The following is a 13,394-nucleotide window of genomic DNA, read 5'->3' on the forward strand; positions in this document are numbered from 1 at the left end:
GCCATGAAAAAAAGAAAGCTGACTGCTGTGACTAGGAGATCACTTTCTTAAAGGGACCCCTTACCTATTTGACTGCAGTGCCAATGTTTCCTCTTATCTCTAACCTGACCCCTGTTCTGTGTTCCTCTCCCCGGCTCAGATTTAGCCTAGAGTTGCTCTGCAAGAGTAACGCCAATAGTTTTATACCTAATATATATATAAATACTGCTCCTTAGCAAAATACATCTTAAAATATTTAAATTATACTTCTCACAAAAGTAAACATAAATACTTACTAAAAGACATTATTTTTAATGTTTTATGGAACCCATCACATTTTTCAGATATGGAACTAAGGTCAGCACTTCTAACAAGCACAGCTGTTTGGTGTTTTTTTTTTTTCCTCTCTCTCCGTGTGTGTGTGTGTGTGTGTGTGTGTGTGTGTGTGTGTGTGTGTGTGTGTGTGTTTCTCTCTGTCTCCCTTCCCTTCTGTAGCCCTGCATTGGTCTAAAAACCCCTGGTCACAATAAGAATGCTCCCTCCCTCCCTCTGCTACCCCTCACTCCAAACGGAAAGGTTTCAACACGCCCAAGTCTGGAAAGAGATGTTCTGCACAGAGGGAAAAACTGGTAGCTTCTTGCCTCAAAGCTAGTTCACTTGATTAACCTGCTTTCCACCCCACCTCTCTCGTCTCTTCCATACTCCCTCTCCCGCCCCACCAGGAGCAATCAATAGACATCACCCCACCCTCCAAAAACAGGTTAGAACCCAGAACGAGCAAAGAGCCACCTACCATTCCGTGCCTGAGAACTACGATCCTGATCCGGCAGTGTTTGCCCCAGAAATCCTCCCTACTTGTTTTTCATTAACCACATTCCAGACTAACATGGAAGAGATTCTTTGGAGATATGGAGATTGTTTAAAATTAACGATGGACAGGTGATTTCCAAGAAAACCCAATCTTAAACTCACTCAAGCCCCTAGGAATTGAGGGGTGAGGACAAAAAAGGAAATTTGTAAAAATGAAAAAAGAAAAGAAAAAGGTAAGCATATAGCAAGCACCACCCACCCCCATAAAAATAAAAAGTGAAGGGGAGGTTAAAGAAAATAGAAGAAGAGTGGCTTGCTGAATCACCCTCTTTCACTGCCTGGAAACCATTGTGCAGCGTGATGCTGCCTGTACCATTGTGGAACCTACCAGAGGAGACGGACAGAGGGCTTTGGGAATGGGGTTGCTATGGCAACCGAAAGGAGCACACATGACGTCAAAGCCCAGAGAGGTCTAGGGAGGGGGCTGAGGGGAAAACAGAAAGAGGAAGAGTCTATGTGTAGCTACAGCTACTGTGTTTTCCGGTGAAATGAGGACCAGGCAAATGTAAAGGAATAAAGTTCGTCGGCAGCCAACATCAGCAACTACGACATCAAGGCAGCCAGCCTGCACAACCTGAAGAAAAAATCCATTCGATGTAGTTCTGGCCCTTTGCACAGCAGCACGGAGGAACAAATACCAGCAGAGCAAAACACCACTGGAAATGCAACCTCTGCTTTTCAACTATCTCTTGCAGTATCTCTAAACGTCAAATAAGTAAGAGATGGTAATAACCTCAGAGGAGAAGCAGGCGACACTCAAATGAGTGTCGCCTGAACCCCGAGGTCATCTGCACAGCACTATTCCTCTTCTCTGTTTCCTTGTTTTTGTAAAAATCCTGAATAAATATCCACTAAACCAAACTCAACAGACTAATACTTAGGTTGCAATCTGAGTGTACAAAGAAAATACTGATTAATTTGAGTTAACACATCAGAATTCTTTTTGTTTTTTTAATTGCAGATAATTTTCTAGAGAACTGATGCAAATTGTACTGTTACTATTTGGGGCAAATATCGCAATTTTATTTCAGTAATTTGCTCTGCCTTTAACTGTTATAGGGTATTTTTAAAGTCTCCAAACAGTTTTACTGTCCATAAATAATAGTTTCTTAGAATGACAACAGTTGACTACTTGCACTATAAAAAAAAATTAGGTTTACCAAATTTGTTTTACCTTTTTTATGTAAGAAAAATTTTCAATACAAATTTCGCTTAAACCAACTCCAGCCTTTGGACTTCTCAAATTACGTAATCTAATTTAATTCCTTTTTTGCTTACACTCTTTTGAGGTGGGTTTCTGTTTATTGCTACCAAGTAGTGCTGAGTTGTAAATGATTCCACATTATGTTTTAGAACTAGCATACTTATATGAATATGAAGCTTCTTCCATATGTTACCAGAAAGATACAACATGCAAAAGATGCAAACTCAGCAGTATTGTAGACACTGAAACACATCATAAAGCTGTAAGAAACGCATAAGGTTTTGTTGTCTTTGTTGTTGCTGCTGTTGTTTTATTTGGGGAGAAAATTTAGAAAAAGAAAGGCTATCATTGTAGTTCATTGGATAAGTGTTTGGATGTCCCTTTACTCTAATTTCAATTTCAACAAGAATCAATCAAGACTATCTTCTAGTCTTCTCAATGGGCCTACCTGCAAGATAACTATCTCATGCAAAAATATGGATTGATAGCCAAACAACTTTATAACACAAAATAATTGGCATTCTGGCTTTTGAGGTATTATATACTAAGTTTGGACATCAAAAGTCAATTCCCCAATCCCATGGAAATTAAATCAGTTTGTCGAAGAGATGTCTGCATTCCCATATTTATTGCAGCACTATTCTAATAGCCATGGAAACAACTTAAGTGTCCATCAACAGATGAATGTATATATTATGCATACCACACACAAACACACATACACACACACACACACACACACACACACACACATATGCTGGAATACTACTCAGACTTATAAGAACAGGAAATTCTGTCATTTGCAACAACATAGATGAACCTAGAGGACATTATGCTAAGTGAAATAAGCCAGGCACAGTGAGACAAATACCATATAATCTCACTTATATGTGAAATTTTAAAAAGGACAAACTTGTAAAACTAGAAAGTAGAATGGTGGTTACCAGTGGCTGGAGGACGGAAAGGTGGACAGGGAAAGGGGAGACATTGGTTAATAGGTACAAAGTTTCAGTTAGAAAGGAGAAATAAGCTCTGGTGTACTATTGCACAGCACAGTGATTATAGTTAATAATAATGTTGCCTATTTCAAAATAGCTAAAAGAGAGGATTTCAAAAGTTCTTACTACAAAGAAATGATAAATATTTGAGGTGACAGATAATGAGCCTGATTTGATCATTCTACAATGTATACATGTATCAAAACATCACATTATACCCCATAAATATATACAATTATTGTCAATTACAAATAAAATAAAACAATTTTTTAAAAGTGAATGTCCAGTAACGTAACATGAATGAGGAAAAAAGGAACGCCATCTCTTACCTTACATTATGAACACAAATATTTATTCAAGATGAATTGTACACCTCAACATAAAAGCTAAAATATATAACACTATTAAAATATAATATAACTTTTTTTAAAGATGGCTTTCTGACCTTGCGGTAGGCAAAGATTTCTTAGGATACAGAAAGCACTTACCATAAAAAAAAAAAAGAGACTTCATCAAAATTAAAAGCTTCCACTTATCCTAAGTCACCATTAAGAAAATGAATAGGCAAGCCAGAGTCTAGATGATACATATATATGAATACTCTTGATAGCTGAAAATATTCTGATACACACAAATCCTAGATTATAGAAAACATGTCCTACAATTCAATAATAAACATGAACAAACAATTTTGTTTAATGGGCAAAAGACTCTGACAGGCATTTGACAAAGGAAAATTCATAAATGGCCAATAAGCATATGAAAAAGTATTATATATCATTAGTCAGCAGAAATATACAAATTAAAACCAAAGTGAGATACCATTTCATGCCCACAAAAGTGACTAAAATTAAAAAGACTAACATCATCACATATTGACAAGGACATGGAAAACCAGAACTCTCCTACATATATTGGTAGGAGTACAAAATGTTAAAACTACCTTGGGAAATTTTGGTAGTTTTTATAATTATAAACCTACACCCAAAGTATGGCTCAACACTCCTATTTATAAGGATTCACTCAAGACAATGGGAACCTACGTCTACCAAAAAAAAGTTGGACATAAATGTTTATGCTAGCTTTGCTTATAATAAGCAAAAGCAGGAACAACTCCAAATATATCAACTAGACAGCAGATAATTATGATATACAGTCAGCCCTCCATGTTCATGGGTTCCACATCTGTAGATTCAAAAACTGAAGATCAAAAATATTAGGGGAAAAAGAATAAAAGATAACACACAGAGATAAATAAATACAAATAGAAGTACACTATAACAACTGCTTATATAGCATTTACTTTGTACTAGTTATTATAAATAATTTATAGATGATTTAAAATAATAGGAGGATGGAACACTATGCCATTTTATATAAGGGACTTGAGCATCCACTGCTTTTGGTATGGAGAGGTTGTTCCTGGAACCAATCCCCCTGAGAGTACTGAGGGACAACTGTATTTGCCTAATAGAATATTACTCAGCAATTAAAAAGAATGGCAACCAGAAACAGGTTAATACCAATCATTTTCATCCGTTAGGTGTTAGTTTCCTTTTTAAGCTTTTTGAAAATTTATTTATTGTTATTAATGTTATTTTTATTGGCAGTCATAATTGTACATATTTATGGAGAATATTGTGATATTTTGATATATGTATACAATGTGGAGTAATTAAATCAAATTAATTAACATAACTGAGACCTCACATCATTTTTGTAGTGAGACATTTGAAATTTACTCTCTTAGTTGTTCTAAGATATACAGTACATTATTGTTGACTATAGTCACTCTGCTGTACAACAGATCTGAAAATTTATTCCTCTTGTTTTACTAAAATTTTAGTTAACTAAAATTTTGGTTAAATAAAACTCTTTTTTTTTGAGACAGGGTCTCACTCTGTTGCCCAGGTGGGAGTGCAGTGGTGCAATCACAGTTCACTGCACCTTTGACCTCCTGGCCTCAAGGGGTCCTCCCAGCTCAGCCTCCTGAGTAGCTGAGACTACAGGTGCCTGCCACTCCACCTGGCTAATTTTTTATTTTTAGCAGAGATGAGGTCTAATTCTGTTGCATAGGCTGATCTCGAATTCCTGAACTCATGTGATCCTCTTGCCTTGGCCTCCCAAAGTGCTGGGATTACAGACAGGTATGAGCCACCTCACCAGGCTTGAAACTCTTTGTTGTTGTTGTTGTTGTTGTTGTTGTTGTTGTTGTTGTTGTTGTTGTTGTTGTTTTGTTTTGTTTTGTTTTTGAGACAGGGTCTCACTCTACCACCCAGGCTGGAGTGCAGTGGTGCGATCTCAGCTCACTGCAGCCTCAACCTCCCAGGCTCAAGAGATTCTCCCACCTTAGCCTCCTGAGTACCTGGGACCATAGGTGCGCATCACCATGCCCAGCTAAATTTTTTGTGTTTTTGGTAGAGACACGGTTTCACCATGTTGCCCAGGCTAGTCTCAAACTCCTGAGCTCAAGCGATCCACCCGCCTTGACCTCCCAACGTGCTGAGATTACAGGCATGAGCCACTGCTCCAGGTCCATTGAAACTCTTTTGAAGTATTTTCCAAAGATGTTGATTATTGGTATTAGTTACAAAGAGTGATAGGTTCCAATCTTCCACATATATTTTGGTGTGGATCTTACATACTCATTTCAATTATATTTATGTTATTAAAAAAATCTTTTAAGTCTATTCTATACACTTCAGGAAAATTACTTTTCTAAAATTTGATTATGCAATACAAGTTAGTTTAAAAACATCAGTACCTGAATATTTCCCATTCCCGGTTGGATAAAACCAAAACTCTTGGTCAGGTGTGGTGGCTCACACCTGTAATCCCAGCACTTTGGGAGGCTGAGGCGGATGGATTGCTCGAGGTCAGGATTTCCAGACCAGCTGTCCAACACGGTGAAACCCTGTCCCTACTAAAAATACAAAAATTAGTCCAGTGTGATGTTGGCACATGCTTATAATCCCAGCTAATTGGGAGGCTGAGGTAGAAGGATTGCTTGAACCCAGAAGGCAGAGGTTCCCATGAGCCAAGATCACACCACTGCACTCCAGTTTGAGAGCCCTCCCCACCAAATAAATGTTTTCAATGAAAGGAGAAAGAAAAAAGAACAGATACATATTGGGATTATTATGTTTGTCAGGCACTGTTTATATGTATTCATACTCACCATATAAACTCCCATAAAAGTATCTACTTACTTTCATTTGGCATTTACCATATTGTATTTTGTATTACTGTAACTTTGTGAATATGTAATATCTCACCTTGGCCAGGTAATCCCAACACTCTGGGAGGCCCAGGCAGGTGGATCACTTGAGGTAAGGAGTTTGAGACCAGCCTGGCCAACATGGCAAAACCCCGTCTCTACTAAAAATACAAAAATTAGCTGGGTGTGGTGGCACTTGCCTATAGTCCCAGCTACCTGGGAGGCTGAGGCAGGAGAATCGCTTGAACCCGGGAGGTGGAGGTTGCAGTGAACCGAGACTGCACCATTGCACTCCAGCCTGGGCAACAGGGTGAGACTCTGTCTCAAAAAAAAAAAAAAAAAAATTTTCACCTTGTACTTGACTATGACTTAATCCTCTATTTCTCATTATCTCCCCTGAAAGTTCCTTTTCCATGTATAGCATATCATCTTATACATGGCAGGTGATCAGTAAACATTTATGGTTAATTATAATTATCTGCAGTTTACAATTCTTTTTTACAGTTATCAAAACTTTTTATTTCAAATATTATTATGGAGTGTTATGTTATGATATATACAATATTAAAGCAGGTAACCTCTGTTACAATATCACATATTTGAACTTTGTATTTAGGTCTAAAAACACTTTAACTGCTTCAAACTCTTTTTCAAAGTGCTTTCAAATAAAACTGTATGTAATATAGAAGTCTGACTTGAATTTTGAATCTTATCAGTTCTATCAATCATAAGAGTTTTTGAAGGAAGAGTCTTAAATAAGTCAATTAAGTTCTTATTTTCAAAAGCATGGAACTGTATTTAGTATCTTTTATATGCAAATCTATTTATTTAATGGCATGTGTGTAGTCTGAGATAGGACTAAAGATGTTTAGGAATATCTCTTGCTCTCCAATCAAGGAGATCTTCCTTACCTTATAAATACAAACTTTAGAACATTACATTTTCAGAATAAACTACTGAAACATGCAACAATACAGATGAATCTCGAAACATGCTGAGTGAGAAATAAGACAAAAAAGAGTATATACTATATATATATATATGTTTACATAAAGTTTCAGAACAGACAAAACTATTCTATGGAGATAGGAATCAGAGCTGTGTTTGTCTGTGATAGGAGGAGGCAAACAGTCAAGGACCATGTTGACAGCAAGAGGGAAATTTCTATAGTGATGAGAAGGTCCTACATCTTGATAGAGATGTGAGTTATATGGGTATATGCATTCATCAAAACTCCTCAAAGTGTAATTCTTAAGATCTGTGCACTTCACTCTGTGTAAATTAAACTGCCATGAAAAATGTTTAAGTAAATTTCCTCTTGGGAAAAAGGAAAATTGCTGAATGAGCCAATAAGTTAGGGTTCCTAAACCTGAATATCTAGTCCCATACCCTGAATCTTGATTTTTCAGACCCAAGCAGCCACAGCAATAGGAAAGGCCAGAGTCACCAGGATGTTAAGAGACCTAACCCTCAGAGTGAGGCAGACAATTGATGGAGATTTACATAGCAATCAACAGATGAGAATTCAGACTCTTAAAAAACAGGTTTTCAGAAAAGTGTGGCAGTAAGGAGATTTCTGGGTTCAGCTGCAGGGACTAATTCAGTGCTGGGACTCGGATGCAGAAGGAAATGAAGGTGCTGAAGAACACTTTCTGAATCCAATTCTCAAGTGAATTAAGGGGGTAGCAGTGAAACCAACTAATGCCCTAAGGTCTCTTGTCAAAAGTGGTCCTGGAGTAGGGTGACCAACTGGTCTCCATTTGCCAGGTACTTCTTAGGTTCTAGCAGGCATTTCTCATGTTCTAACACTTAAAGTCCTACATCATAGGAAATCTCTCAATCCCAGGCAAACTGGAGAACCTGGCCATCCTATCCTATAATCTAGAATAGACTTGAACCCTCAGATGGAAGTTGAGAGATAGCAACTGTGAAAGAACGAGTTGCAAAAGAAAGAAGTCATGAGTTCCTTAAAAGAGTGATGTAATTAAAGTGTCACCTAGCTATACTTTCAACAGTTAGATTATTATGTCATGAATTAGGATGGTAGCAAGGGGATGGAAAGGGTTTGATAAAAAGCAAGCAAAATTAGCAAAATTATGGAACTGAATCAATAGAACATGCTGACTGATAGAATATGAGGGGATGGTGGAGGGTCCACGTTTACTCTTTGAGTACCATGTTCACTATGATTTCACAGAATGCCTTCCCTCAGAGTCAGTCATGTATCTTTCACGATACTATTAGAATATAAGATTTCCCCAAGTGTATTCTACTTGGGGAACACTGGTTTTTTGCAAAAACTATTCCACAGTTTAAAAGTTTCAGAAATGCTGCATATAATAGCTGCCCTTTGGAAAGCCATGTTTTATTACACATACTACAGTGAGCAGGTCTATGCAAACCTACCCTCAAAGGCCAAGGAAGCTGAGAGGCCAAAGAAAGAGGCTAACACATCCAGTTTCTCAGAAAGAAACATTTAATCCCTGTACCCTCACTTGAGAAAGTATTCTTATGTAGCGAGCATTTGTGTTTTTTTTGTTTTTTGTTTTTTTGGTGAAACATGTGCAGCTAGTCCTGTGTCAGACTGTCTTGCAAAACTTGTGACCACTGGGAAGTTAGATAAACATTTTTATGAGGGATTTTTCTATGCTATAGGCATTGTTTCTTGACCTTGCTGCAGGAACACAGAATCCAGTCGCCAAACATCAGTCATCATTGGCTACTATCCAGTAGCCAAACCCATCTTGTTTCTGCTTCAAGATGGCATTACTCTTGCCATGTGACAGGGTGTTTTCTATATTACATTAATAAATTAAAGGTGCTGAGAAGCCCTGAGGAAAAGAAAACTATTAAAATTTCTCAAAATTACTTCTCAAATGCAGTTTTTAATTAATATCTTTTATCATGCTGTTGGGATGGGAAACACAGAGCCCACAGCTTACCATAGTCATAGTGATTGGCAATACTGCGAATTTAAAACACTAACAGTTCCTAATAAGGGTAAACTTTCTGACCTTTAAACTTCATGTAAGAAAAGGGGTCTACCTTCCACTTACTTTTCTTTTTAACTAATAGACTTTATTTGTAGGGCAGCTTCAAGTTTACAGAAAAGTTGAGCAGAAAAGTATAGAGAATTCCCATATACCCTACTCCCTCCCCATAGTTTCCCCTATTATTAATATCTTGCACTCATGTGGTACATTTGTTACAACTGATGAACCAATAACGATACATTATCAACTAAAATCCATGGTTTACATTAGGGTTCATTCTTTGTGTTGTACAGTTCTATGGGTTTTGACAAATGTATAGCATCATGTTGCAATCACTTTTAATTTTTTTCTTGCTCAGGAGTCAATTTTACATTCAGAAAACAATTGTGTTCACATCAAACAAAAGTAGATAAATTGGTCTCCTGAAAGTTTTTCCTAGTGGACAGAGCACTACTATTAGAATTCAACGGTACTTTGAACCAACTGTTATTAAGCTTATAAAAGTACGGGTTTGCTTTTGCTTTTGTTTTGGACTGGGAACCTCCCACAACCAGCAAAATTATGTCCCTTTGTGGTTAAACGTACTTTGATTCCAAATACAAAATATCTGCCACAATAAAAACAGTTCCACACAACTTTTCAGTATCCTAATAGCATTTTTTTTTGAAAGTCTGAATGTAGTTCACAAATGATAACGGGGGGGAGGGAAAGTCTATTGTAAAATAATATCAAAGAAGATTAAGCCTCCTCAGGTAGCAGCAGCTTAAAAAATCTAATTAGTGTATGTGTCTTTTGAACAATGATGCTAATAGAAAACGCCCTTTTCTTAGATCTCAGCAGAAGCTGGTGTGTGAGATAAAGAAAGTTATTCTTGCCAGACATCCTCAGGTTTACTCACACTTCAATCCATACACATCTGTAGCACTTCCAATTTCCCTTATCCTAGGAGCATGAAAAAAGCATGAAGATACCATGGACTACATTTGAGTTTGGTCTGGAAATTCAACTTCCCACTCTGCGGCAATTCCTGCAACCTTTAATGGGGCTGTTCTCACCTCTGACTGTAATTTGTCAGCATGGTGCTCAAAAGGCGGTCACTGAGGTAGGCTAAGAAGCAAAATATGAGCCAAACATTGTGTAATTAAATTAAAATAAAAGTTTAATAATTTTTTATAAACAGATCTGCCATCACTACTTGCTAAAAATGTCTAATATTAAAGAGCTTATTTTTAAACATTTATATGAGAAGACTTTTTCAATCACCTAACTAATTGGTGAATTCTGGGTCTGTCTTATCAAACAATAGTACAAGTAATAGTAATACATGATGATCGTATACAAACACTTAAAAGAGTAATAATCAGAATTAATAATATGAATTTGGTGTATTTAGTCTTACATTTTTAAGCCAAATACTTATCAGCATAAATTTATATGTATAGCTTATGTCTGGTCTAAAAATCTGCTGGATTTTCAAATCATTAACAAAAAATATTTTCTTAGAGTATCCTAAACATGCTATTTCACCTATATTGCAATGCGACATTCAACAAGGAAACAGGAAAATAAAAATCTGATCTTGAAAATTGTCCAAATTCATGAAAATAGTGCAATGATAATAGTAATTAAATTCAACATATGCTTTATATGAGTGCAAGATAATTAAAACATTTTTGAGATAATGCATAAATACTTTCAAAGCTTATTAGAAATATGTATAGGCCAGTCTGTGTGACCTGAGCAGATCGCATGGCCTCTTCGTTTCCCAATTTAGGCATTGTCATAATAGGGATAATAATATTCACTTCACAGACTTTTCATGAGAAACAAATTAGATAATGTATGTGACAGTGCCTAGCACAACCCTTAGTAGATGACAGTCACTCAACAGATATTGAACATTCTGATTGCAATGAGAGATGTAACCCACACTTAGATTAAAATTTCCTGACATAACGTTGTAAGCTATGAACATTGTCCAATGGCCCAGAAGCATTCATTTTCTGTTGTTTGATAATGTTCTTAAAGTGTATATTCAAAAGGAGATGCAGTTGATCATATGCTATTTGGAGGTGTTGAAGCAGCACTATAGAACTAATAATAAACTTGAAGAAATGTGAGCCTATCTGCCAGTCTACACCTGAGATACTATTCAGGACATCAGCGATTCTTACTGGAAATTTCCCAGATAAAATTCAGCCACTTTGTCAGCAAATATTCAGAGACATAGTCTTTCACAAGAAATAGATAACAAATTTTTTAAAAAAATAATTGAGCAAAAATAGTGTCACTGTTAGAGCTGTGTGACATTCTTTTCATTTAATTAAAAATTAATTCAACCAGCAAATCACTGAGTAGCATATCAGTATAAAACTCTATGCTAGAGATTAGAAAAAGAAATCTGAGAAATGGTCACCATCAAAAAGGAGTTTGTGATCTTATTGTTAGACTGGACCACTTGAAAGAAAAAAAAATCTATAAATGAATCCCTACATGTGAAACAAAAAAAAAAATGAAGTCTCCAGTTTGAAAAGGAAAAACCTCAACACAGTCATGCAAGTAGAAAATATGGATCTCAAATCCTGTATTTACCTTGGGAAGAAGCATAGTCAAATAAAAATGGAAACCTTAGTCTCAGTTCCACTGTGACTATGACTACCCATGAGATGTTGGGCAGATAGTGGCTCTGTCGACATGTTTCTTCATCTACAATGTATCAGGTCTAGATAACATGATAATTATGGTTCTGTAACAAAATGGCAAAGAGATACTTCAGATGACTCAATGAACAGAATTTAGACAGAGATTTCATAAGAATAGACTTAAAAGTGACGGAAAACATATCTTGTTTGGATGAGAGTAAAGAGATCACTTTCCTAGTTAAAACAAGAAGGAAAGCAGTGGAATATCTTCAACTAGATTGTCTTCTAGGCAAAATATACAAACCAAACATGTACATTGCAAATTAAAACATAAGGCAATGAGAATAGGATTCACTGCTAAAGTCAGTTCTGGCTTTTTGAGTCATTTAATAAATACTACCTTATGATAAGTCAAAGTCGCTATCATTTTTATCATTATTATCACAAATGTCATCATTATTTTAGCTATTATCTGAGCTATTATCTGTTGAAAGCATCCTCTGTGCCATCACTAGCTGATGATTTACAGACATTTGCTCTAGTCACACAGCATTTCTTGATGATTATCTCTAACATCTATCAACCAACCACAGTGTGCCTGGGCCCATGTTACAATACAATCCTCACTACCGTATCATAGGGTAGGTAGAGTTATTGTCCTTATTTTACATACAAGAAAACGGAGACTTAGAGAGAGTTTAAGTCATTTATTCAGGATCACAAATGACCGCCATAAGTCAGTATTGACATCTGTGCATATCTAACCAAAATTTCAACTTTCAGAGAGGTTAAGAAAAAAATGCGAGTGAACTCAATGATAAGGTGGCAAGATGGCCGAATAGGAACAGCTCTGGTCTGCAGCTCCCAGCGAGATCAATACAGCAGGCAGGTGATTTCTGCATTTCCAACTGAGGTACCTGGCTCATCTCACTGGGATTGATTACACAGTGGGTGCAGCCCACGGAAGGCAGACCAAAGCAGGGTGAGGCATCGCCTCACTTGGAAGCACAAGGGGTCAGGGAACTCTTTCCCATAGCCAAGAGAAGCCATAAGAGAACAAGAGAACATGCCATGAGGAACGGTGCATTCCAGCACAGATAATACGCTTTTCCCAGTCTTTGCAACCCACAGACCTACAAAGAGACTTAGACTCCCACACAATAATAGTGGGAGACTTTAACATCCCACTGTCAATATTAGACAGACCAATGAGACAGAAGGTTAACAAGGATATTCAGGACTTGAACTCAGCTCTGGACCAAGTGGACCTAATAGACATCTACAGAACTCTCCACCCCCAAATCAAAAGAATATACATTCTTCTCAGCACCACATGATACTTATTCTAAAATCAACCACATAATTGTAAGTAAAACACTCCTCAACAAATGCAAAAGAATGGAAATCATAACAAACAGTCTCTCAGACCACAGTGCAATCAAATTAGAACTCAGGATTAAGAAACTCACTCAAGGGCAGGCACAGTGGCTC

At 36.9% G+C, this 13,394-nt stretch overlaps 1 protein-coding gene across 32 annotated transcripts in view; it reads right to left on the minus strand.

Annotated features, from left to right (window-relative positions):
* The window catches only part of MAPK10 (mitogen-activated protein kinase 10), a 580,277-nt gene that overhangs the window by 345,192 nt on the left and 221,691 nt on the right, over positions 1-13,394 (minus strand). For 4 of the 32 annotated variants that reach the window (XM_019025522.4, XM_019025520.4, XM_019025526.4 and 1 more), the window contains exon 1: positions 773-1,181. The exons of 25 other annotated variants lie outside the window; for them this stretch is intronic. The gene's annotated coding sequence lies outside the window, so the exon portion shown is untranslated. Of the gene's footprint in view, positions 1-772; positions 1,186-13,394 lie in introns of those variants that run through there. 3 more of the 32 variants (XR_008679024.2, XM_063705398.1, XM_063705402.1) reach the window with 3 other exon arrangements.

Source organism: Gorilla gorilla, chromosome 3 (genome assembly GCF_029281585.2).
Source record: "Gorilla gorilla gorilla isolate KB3781 chromosome 3, NHGRI_mGorGor1-v2.1_pri, whole genome shotgun sequence".
Classification (NCBI taxonomy): Eukaryota; Metazoa; Chordata; class Mammalia; order Primates; family Hominidae; genus Gorilla; species Gorilla gorilla.